This window comes from Triticum dicoccoides, chromosome 2B, assembly GCF_002162155.2.
Source record: "Triticum dicoccoides isolate Atlit2015 ecotype Zavitan chromosome 2B, WEW_v2.0, whole genome shotgun sequence".
Taxonomy (NCBI): Eukaryota; Viridiplantae; Streptophyta; class Magnoliopsida; order Poales; family Poaceae; genus Triticum; species Triticum dicoccoides.
The window spans coordinates 622534823-622545236 of NC_041383.1; positions in this window are offsets into that span (position 1 = coordinate 622534823).

The window sequence follows — 10414 nt, forward strand, 5'->3', positions numbered from 1 at the left end:
CCCAAGGGAAAAGTAGGTGGTGGTGAGGCAAATGGTAAAAGTCAATGTTGGGCCTTGCTGGAGGAGTTTTATTCAAAGCGAACTGTCAAGGGGGTCCCATAAATCACCCGACCGCGTAAGGAACGCAAAATCCGGGAACATAACACCGGTATGACGGTAACTAGGGCGGCAAGAGTGGAACAAAACACCAGGCATAAGGCCGAGCCTTCCACCCTTTACCAAATATATAGATGCATTAATAATATAAGAGATATTGTGATGTCCCAACCAAAATCCCGTCCACCATGGAGAAATCTTCAACTTCACCTGCAACTAGCAACGCTATAAGAGGGCTGAGCAAAGCGGTAACATAGCCAAACAACGGTTTGCATAGGAAAGGTGTCAAAGGTTAGAGGCTGACATGGCAATTTGGGATGGCTTGAAGAGCAACAGATAGGTAAAGCAGCATAGCGATAGAACGAAGCAACTAGCATAGCAATGATAGTAGTGAGATCCAGGGTAGCAGTCATCTTGCCTGAAATCCCGCAAGGAAGAAGAACGAGTCCATGAAGAAGACAAGCGGACGTAGTCGAACGAATCCTCACAACTCTGGAACGAAACCGAAGGCAACCCGGAAAGAAGTAAACAACATGGTAAATGCACAAGCATAATCATGGCATGATGCACAAACAAGTATGATGCATGTCCGGTTTAATGAGGCATGGCATGGCAAGAGCAACAAACAACACTACAAATTAAGTGGAGCTCAATATGCAACGAGTCGCATATTGACAAAACACCACATCAATGATTTAGTTTAAACTCGTTTAAGCTACCACGCAATATTAAATGTTGTTAAACATGGCAAGAGGTGAAGCATAATGAAACTACCTATCTAGGCAAGTTTAAATGAGGCCGGAAGTAACAAACAACAATTCCGAAAAATCCCCATGTGCATATTTTAGATTTGGTACTGTTCTGCCTATTACATAATTTTAGAGTTGTTAAACAGGAAAATAAAGTTCAGCATGTTAAACTAGGCATTTTTCCACCCCATTTACATATAAAGTTTATTTAAAACCGAGCTACGGTTATTTAGTTATGAAATAAATCATTTTAACATGGCATATTAACAAATTTAAACAAACAGCAAGTTAAACATTTTAATATGGGATGAAAATGACATATTATTAATCTACACAAAATTCTAAGCATTTTACACATATAAAACATTTTAATCCGATGCACGGTTGTGGAGTTTATTATATGCATGATATTGAGGGGTTTTCTGTAAAACTGTAATTCACCGGATAATAGGAAAATCGTAGAATAGGGAAAAAAACCTAAACAGGCCGAAACCGAACCACACAGGCCGACGCATGAAACAAAAGTGCACTGGGGCGCACGATAGCGCGTGGGCGCTCACCAAAGGGCCACTGGGCCGGGCGAGCTGGGCCTTGAGGCGCTGCGGCTGGCGCGGGTGGGCCGGACGGGGCCCACGACAGGGGAGCTCGTCCCCGACCTTGCCCGAGGCCGAGGCAAAGCATGGCGGCGTCGGGACGAGGGGCTCCGGCGAAGTAGGCTGGAGGAGGCCATGGGGGTTGTGGTGCCGGCCGGATCCAGGCGGATCTGGACGCGGCGGACCCGTTCCCGGCGATGGCGAGGCCAGCCGGCGACGCGCGGAGCTCGAAGGGCGGCGGGGACCTGCGGGGGAAGGAGAGAGAGTGAGGCAGGGAGAGAGAAGGGAAGGGAGGGGACGACGGGGCGGCGACCTGGCGACGAGGAGGCGGCGGCGCGGAGCGGCGGCTCCGGCGAGGGAGTAGGCAGCGGGCGGCGGGGCTGAGAGGCGGCGGCGGCGCTCTCGATCCCCTGATCAAGCGGGAGGAGCAGGGCGGCTTGGTCGGGCGCTTGCGGGCGCGGTCGGGCCCCGGATGGGCCTGGCGGGCTGCGTTCGGGCTTGGCGGGCCCTGCGGCGCTAAGGGGAGCGCGGGGGACAGGTGGCGAGCGAGGAGTGGGCGAGGGAGGCTTCTGCGGCAGCGCTGGCCAGTTGGGTGGCGCCAAGTGGCGGCGGCAGGCTGGCAGCGCCAGATCCGAGGGAGGTAGGCGCTAAGGAGGGAGGCGGCTGGGAGGTTAGGGGAGGCTAGGGGCTAGGGTTGCCCAATTTAGGAAGGAGGGGTGTTTATATAGGGGTAAGGCTAGGGTTAGGGGGTTTTGGAGGGGTTTCGGACCCTCGGATCTCGATCTGGCGGCTCCAGACGTGAGGGGGGTATGTTGGACCTAGGGGGCTGTGTATAATGCCTTGGGCTGAGAAGAGAGGGATGAAGTGCGGCCCGGCACGGTTTCCGGATACCGAAAACGTTCGACGTATATACCGACTATATCGCGGTTATATATTTAACGGTTGGGCAGTCAAACGAACTCCGAATGCGATGAAACATGGCAGGCGGCCTGTCTACACTATAATAAGACCACATGACAAGTTGAAACCCATTCCGAGAACATTTTTATGCCACTTATAAAATAATATTTCAGAGGTGCCACGGGCGCGTGCGAGTGTGTCTGGACTCCGAATGGACAACAGAGAGAACCGGCGGAACCCGAACGGATGCAAGTTTTATGAAAACGATGTCGATGCAATGCGCATGATGTTATGAGATGAGATGCATAACAGGAACAAAACGCAAAACAACAGACAAAACCCAACCACGGAGGAAATAATAAATCACATAGCCGGAAATGGCAAGAGTCGGAGTTACGAATATGGAAAGTTGTATCCGGGGCGTTACAACACTCCACCACTACGAGAGGATCTCGTCCCGAGATCTAGGATGGCACCGGAGGGAAAAGGAAGAGGAAGATAAGCGGTAAACTAAGTTGCTTCTTCAACCAATGAGTGAAACCACGAACCTTGAGAGGTTGAGCAATATAAAAGAAATAATACAAGAGAGATGAACGAGATTGCAAACAATCTGTTAGAAAAGAGGAACAAGGAACATTACGAGAACTTGAAGGTTGCAAAGACATGAATCAAGAGTTTAATGGACAAGATAGAATTCGAAACCACTTCGGTTAAAACAAGATGAGAGAGGAAGAATTCAGGCAGCACTCCGGTAGAAAAAGAAGAAAACTTGATAAGCTGAAAAGATATTGAAAAGATGATACAACACTCCGGTTGGACATGGAAGGAAATATAATTTGAACTTGGCAAAATGAAAGCACTTGGATGAGACTCCAGTTAAAAGATGAATGATAGACACAACACTTCGGTTAAGTGGATAAGCATGGAAAGAACACGATCCTCAAATCGAGATGATGAGTGAAGAGAGCAACATCACAATGCCTTCGGGAGAAAGAATAGAAGATAGATCATTGAAATAAAAGAATGGAGAAGAAAATGCCAACTTCTGCCACAAATGAGCTTGGAAAGCACCCTTCCAAGATGGTTACAATGGGGTTGTTGGAAAACCAACAACGAAAAGAATAAGCTTGTAGTGGGCTTATGGAAATCTTCTCAAAATTGAGGCGAAATTCTGCCACTAACGGAAACAACAGATTGGATTGAGGTCAACATGGAGATGACAACTCCTTTTGCCGAGAGGATAGGAGAAAACTTGGATCATTGGTAGTCACCACAATGAGCAACATTCCTTAGGGAAGGCTTTAGATGAAAACTAACCCAAGATAACTCCAACAAAGAGATTTATTGGTCGAAAAGATATCTTGAACGAAGAGAAAATGATGGATTTAATTAACTCATTCCTGACAACTTGTGAATCATGAAGCACGAGGAGAAATTGCCAAGGATGACATAACACCATCTCAAAAGATAAGGTAGAAAGGATTGCACTTCGGAATGCAAGATGAAGAATGCTTGAACGCCTCAAAATAAAACATGTGTTTAGCACCATGTTTATTTTAGAGTATAGCTTGGCGGATCATAACTTCGAGAGAAATCTTGAAGAACAATTGAAGAATGAAGAGAATCCTTGATGAACCACCATGTAGAGCCTCCATAGAGAACTTCAGTAATAAAAGGATGATAGAAAGAAAGAGAAGTTGAAAACACAAGGTGAAGCCTTGCGATGATTTAGATGGAGCATCGCGACGATATAATCGAGAAAACTTGGAACTCCAGAAAAGAAAAGATGAAGCATCTCGAACCGAGAATGTGATATGATGACCAACTCTGGAAAGAAAGATGAATCACTTGTACTCAAGAATTTATTCATCATGAATAATCTCCGGAAGTAAAGAATTGAATCACCTCGAGGAAATAAGAATAAGATTTGTTGTATGCTTATCCTTCATCAAATTTAATTGATGACAAGCAACGGATTTGGCATACTACTTATTCCCCTTGAAAAAGGATTAAGAAAGATATAGCGTAAACTTGAGAAGGTATTGATGGAGCCACCAGTGGGATTGAAACAACGAATAAATTAATATGAGAACAAAGGAAGAGGAATCTTGAACAAACCACCGTAAGGATTAAAATAACAAACGGAGAAAACGAACACATCACCAGGAAGAATTGGAAAATGAACGAAGATACTTGAGGGTATTTAGATACATGAGAACGAAGAGATCATGAACTCATTAGAGGATATTTGAACGATGCATCGATAAGATTTGGAGAACGATAGCTACACGCTGAGAATGAGTAAACCCAAAATGATGGCCTTCGGATGATCGAGAAGGGAAGCAACTCCTGAAATGCGTCGGATGGTAAGAAAAGAATTGTCACAATCGAAAACAATTACGAGAGGATGGTATAAAGTTTGGACTACACATCTTTGGAAGAAAGGATAAGGACTGAAGAGAAACTCTTCTTCGGTCTTCAAATGTTGAGAATGATGATGAGAACCACCATGAATTGTTGAGATACTCTGGGAGAATTAAAAGAGGAAAGGTTGAGACAAAAATGAAAAGAATTTGAAAGCGACCTTGAAGAAGGAATATGACTGATGATAATTCATTCTTACGTCAAACTTGGAAAAGAATTTGGGAATAGCTCCGGGAAAATTAGAAGAGTCAGGTAAGATCCTGGGAAAAGACCTGTGGGTTAGGGCCCACTCAAAAGAAAACACCGTTGAACGATTTTGAAGAGAGATTGCACCGGCTGAATTAAATGGCTTGAATGAGATAACAAACTCGAAATAGCTTGAACGGATCTTGAATGAAAAGAGGAGCCTTCTGAGATATGTTCAAACACTCCGGATAAGAATAGAAAGAGGTGAATAAATAAGAGAGCCTTGGATAAGGAATTCACATGGGAAGATATGTGAAACGAAAGGAAGAGATATGATCAACACTGAAGCTTGAAATTAATCCACCGGAGAAGAAAAGAGACGAAGAATAATAAACTTGAAGCTCCGTTAGTATCTTCCTGAGAATCACCGGATAAGAACATTGATTGAAAAGAGTGCAGAGACTTCACATGAATAAATTGATACTTGATTAAGAAATCTGAGTCTTTGAAGAAAAAGGGGGTGGGAGGGAGGGGAAAAACAAAGACAACTTGGGATTAACGAAACAAACACCGTTGAGAAAACTTAGAATTGAACTTGCGGATGATGAAAATGATCGGATCCACTTGAAGAGAAGCACACCGGTTGGAAAGAATTGACATGACAATCTCGATGATCAAAAGGATTAGTACTCCCATAGAAATATGAGAACACCGCTTGAAAGGTATGGATTCAACACTTGACTTCGAAGCAACTCGAATACCACAAATAAAACAAAACAAAGGATTTGGCTTGCAGAAATAAGCCGGAACAAATACATATGATAGAGATTTACCCAATCCCATATCATGCATCTGTCGGAAAGATATACTAGGAGCTACTTGAATTCCCACCTATAAACTCCCGAAACTTTCTGGTTATGCAATCTGGTGTTGGGGATACAGGGGAAGCAATATATCTCACCCAAACTAACAATACCTACATCCAGCTGTATCCATCCGTCAACACATAACCAAGAAACCTTCGGAAATCGTGTACCTCAACCTTCGAAAAGCATCCATTATACGAGTTATGGCAATACTCCCGAACTCCCCAGTACTGGGTGACGTCGAGGTTATCTCACCAACAACTGCATAAAAGAGATTTTCGATGTCGGCGAAACTCAGGTATTCCAGAACTGCAACGATAAAATTGTGACGACAACACCTCGGAGCTCAACTCCCCGGGTCAAAGCCACATAAATAGACAGGAGGCACCAAGAACAATGTTCTCGTCACAAAACCATCGGAATGATTCCAAGATACCCGCGTGATCCTAAAAAAAATTTAGTGAAATTTGAGGAGAGGAAAGACAAAACATCTACGACAGAAGACCTCACCAGAGCGACGAAGGGGGCCGAGGAGTAAAAAGAATCCTACTCTCCGATATATATATAATCCTAAGACTCAAAATAGTTTTTTTCTAGACTCAACAACGGCCAACAATCAAGGGGGCTCCTATGGTGGGTCGAGGCTCTGATACCAACTTGTCACGCCCAATATGCGACCCTATCCAAAAGGAACTCGAAGGTCCCACCAAGGATAGACCCGCATATTGAAACGCTTCTGCAAGGTGGATATCATTACATCAACATTACGTAATAGATGGGGATACATACATAAGGAATACAATGCCACACGAATACAACATCAATACATCATACATAAGAGCATCATCCGACTATGGATGAAACACAAACAGAAACTCAAACGACATCCACCCTGCTAGCCCAGGCTGCCGACCTGGAACCTATCCCTGATCGAAGAAGAAGCAGAAGGAGAACTCAACGCAAGTAAGCATCGCTCTCGCGTCATGATCATCGCATAACCTGCACCTGCAACTATTGTTGTAGTAATCTGTGAGCCACGAGGACTCAGCAATCCCATTACCCATGGGTACCAAGACTAGCAAAGCTTAATAGGAAAGGAAGGGGTAAAGTGGTGAGGTTGCAGCAGCGACTAAGCATATATGGTGGCTAACATACGCAAATAAGAGCGAGAAGAGAGCAAAAGGAACGGTCGTGAAGCTAGCAATGATCAAGAAGTGATCCTGAACTCCTACTTACGTCAAACATAACCCAGAAACCGTGTTCACTTCCCAGACTCCTCCGAAAAGAGACCATCACGGCTACACACGCGGTTGATGCGTTTTAATTCGGATCTGGTGTCAAGTTATCTACAACCGGACATTAATAAATTCCCATCTGCCTATAACCGCAGGCACGGCTTTCGAAAGATTATACCCTGCAAGGGTGTCCCAACTTAGCCCATGACAAGCTCTTGTGATCAACGAAGGAATAGACCTTCTCCCAGTAAGACCCGATCAGACTCGTAATCCCGGTTTACAAGACATTTCAACAATGGTAAAACAAGACCAGCAAGACCGCCCGATGCGCCAACAATCCCGATAGGAGCTGCACATATCTCGTTCTCAGGGCAACACCGGATGAACACTACGTACAACTAAAACCAGACCTCGAGTTTCCCCGAGGTGGCGCTGCAAGTGGCTCTGGTTCGAACCAACACTTAGACAAGCACTGGCCCGGGGGGGGGGCTATAATAAAGATGACCCTCGAGAGAGCGACTCCCAAGGGAAAAGTAGGTGGTGGTGAGGCAAATGGTAGAAGTCAATGTTGGGCCTTACTGGAGGAGTTTTATTCAAAGCAAACTGTCAAGGGGGTCCCATAAATCACCCGACCGCGTAAGGAACGCAAAATCCGGGAACATAACACCGGTATGACAGAAACTAGGGCGGCAAGAGTGGAACAAAACACCAGGCAAAAGGCCGAGTCTTCCACCCTTTACCAAGTATATAGATGCATTAATAATATAAGAGATATTGTGATATCCCAACCAAAATCCTGTCCACCATGGAGAAATCTTCAACTTCACCTGCAACTAGCAACGCTATAAGAGGGCTGAGCAAAAGCGGTAACATAGCCAAGCAATGGTTTGCATAGGAAAGGTATCAAAGGTTAGAGGTTCATGGCAATATGGGAGGCTTGATAAACAGGTGATAGGTAGCGCAGCAAAGCGATAGAACGAAGCAACTAGCATAGCAATGATAGTAGTGAGATCCAGGGTAGCGGTCATCTTGCCTGAAATCCTGCAAGGAAGAAGAACGAGTCCATGAATAAGATGAACAGATGAAGCCGAACCAAGCGTAGACGAACGAATCCTCATGATCGCAACGAAACAGGAACTATCGAAAAGAAGCACACAACATGGTAAACACACCACACGTGAACAAGGCATGATGCACAACAAGAATGATGCATGACGAATCTAGATGAGGCTACTCATGGCAAGGGATGATGCAAATAAGAGCAACACATCAAGGCAAGTTTAAATGAGGCCGGGAACAACATATAACAATTCCGGTAAGTCCTCATATGCATATTTCGAAATTGGTCCAGATCTGAATAAACCTTATGTTCAAGTTGTTAAACAGCAAGTTAAGATGCACAAAGATGATCTACACGAGATTCTAGTCAAGTTACCTATAAAGTTCATTTAGTTCGGAGCTACGGCCTAGAAGATATCAGCAAAACAAGTTAAACATGGCATTGATGCAAAATGCATTCAAACATCAAGAAAACACCTCAAAACATGGATGCAACATGATAATATGAACCTACATGCAATTGTAAGCAAGTTTCATATAGAGCACAATCAAAATGGAGCAACGGTTCAACACACACACTATACAAGTTATAGCAACAATCTGTCCAAAACAGCAACTAGGCATATTGCAAGCATCAAAACAACATGCTACAACATCTCAACATGAAAACAAAAGACATGGGCATGATGTACAGGTAGAGCATAACAAAACATGAACACTGAACTATCTCCATAAATCACTAGAACATGCTCAAACACACATGGCAAGATTGCAAATGATAACAACTCAGACTTTGCAGAAAATAACATCAGGTTGCAATGTTTTGAGCTATCAAACAACATGTTACAGGAACTTATAATGGCAAACAAAGGCATGGAATGAACCTACTAATTTCATAGATCAAATGTCCCTTACTGACCATAAGCCAAAAGGATCAGAGAATATGATGGCAGAAACAGAATTATGAAGGCATGTAGATGAGCTTGTGCAACTCACTACAGAGCAAAACATGGCATGGCAAGGCAACCAACAGTAATAAGACATGTCTGTGAAGCTAAGAATGGCAATAGCAAGTTCATAGGGTGCATGGAACACTAGCAACAATCATGGCAACAACTGAACTTAATGTTAACAGGCTGACAACAACATTATCAAGCAACTTTGGAGCAAGATTACAACAAGCTACAGCAGGCTATAAATGCAACCAGGGGCATGGATGGTTAGAGTATGACATGTGGAACAAAACATATTTAGTGCTCATCTCCAGATTATTCATAGAATGATTTGTAGCAGCAGGTTTACATAGCATCACGAAATAACAGATTCAGCCTTGCAAAACAGCAACATCAAGTACACTACTTAACAAGCTCGATTCACTCACCACAAGTCATTGCATGACAAAATAAGCATATCATCATCAAGAAGGCATGTTTATGAAACAATCCAAGGCAAGAACAAGTCCATAGCATGCAAGGATCAACTACAACAACCTTGGCAAAATTGAATAACATGTAAACAATCTGCTAGGAAGCATTTTGAAGCAAAAGTAGAGCACGAAAATGACATGCTAGACTACTCCATAAATGCAAACAGAGGCATGAATGGATAGACAATAACCATATGTTCAAAACACCCTTACTGAAGTATCTCAAAATATGCATGGATCTCTCTGTAGCAACATGTTTACATGGCATCAAAATAACAGCAGAACAGGGACTAAAATCAGTAACATCACGATGCCTAGTTTGCATGCTTGTACTAGTCACCACATTTATCACAAAAATACATGGTAAGCACCTATGTAAAGAAGACATGGCATAGTTCAAAACACATGTAGACATCAACCTCATAGGATGCACACATCAATCATGGCAAAAATGACAAAAGAGCTCGTTCTGTTAACAGACAACAGAAAACATTATGAAGCACTCTTCCAACAGTGATTCAGGCATCCAGATGACCTCCAATGAATATGATGCAATGGAATGGAACGATGTACCCGTTGAGGCGAACAATTTGATATATTACACACGCAAAACGGAGCTACGGATGAAGAGATATGATAGCACGAACATGGCATGAAAATTACACAGATCTGGGACTTAGACAAATTCGGGGAAGGGGGAAAAGTCAACCTCGTCTGGATCTGAAACGGGCTCGCCGGAGTTCGTCTTGGTGGTGGCCGGAGTTGGGCGGGGAATGTCTCCTCCGGCCGGATCCGGCGCGGGGCGGCGAGGGGGCGGCGGGACGGAGCGGCGGAGGAGCTCCGGGGCGGCGCCGGAAGGTGGGCGGCGCAGGAGGGCGGA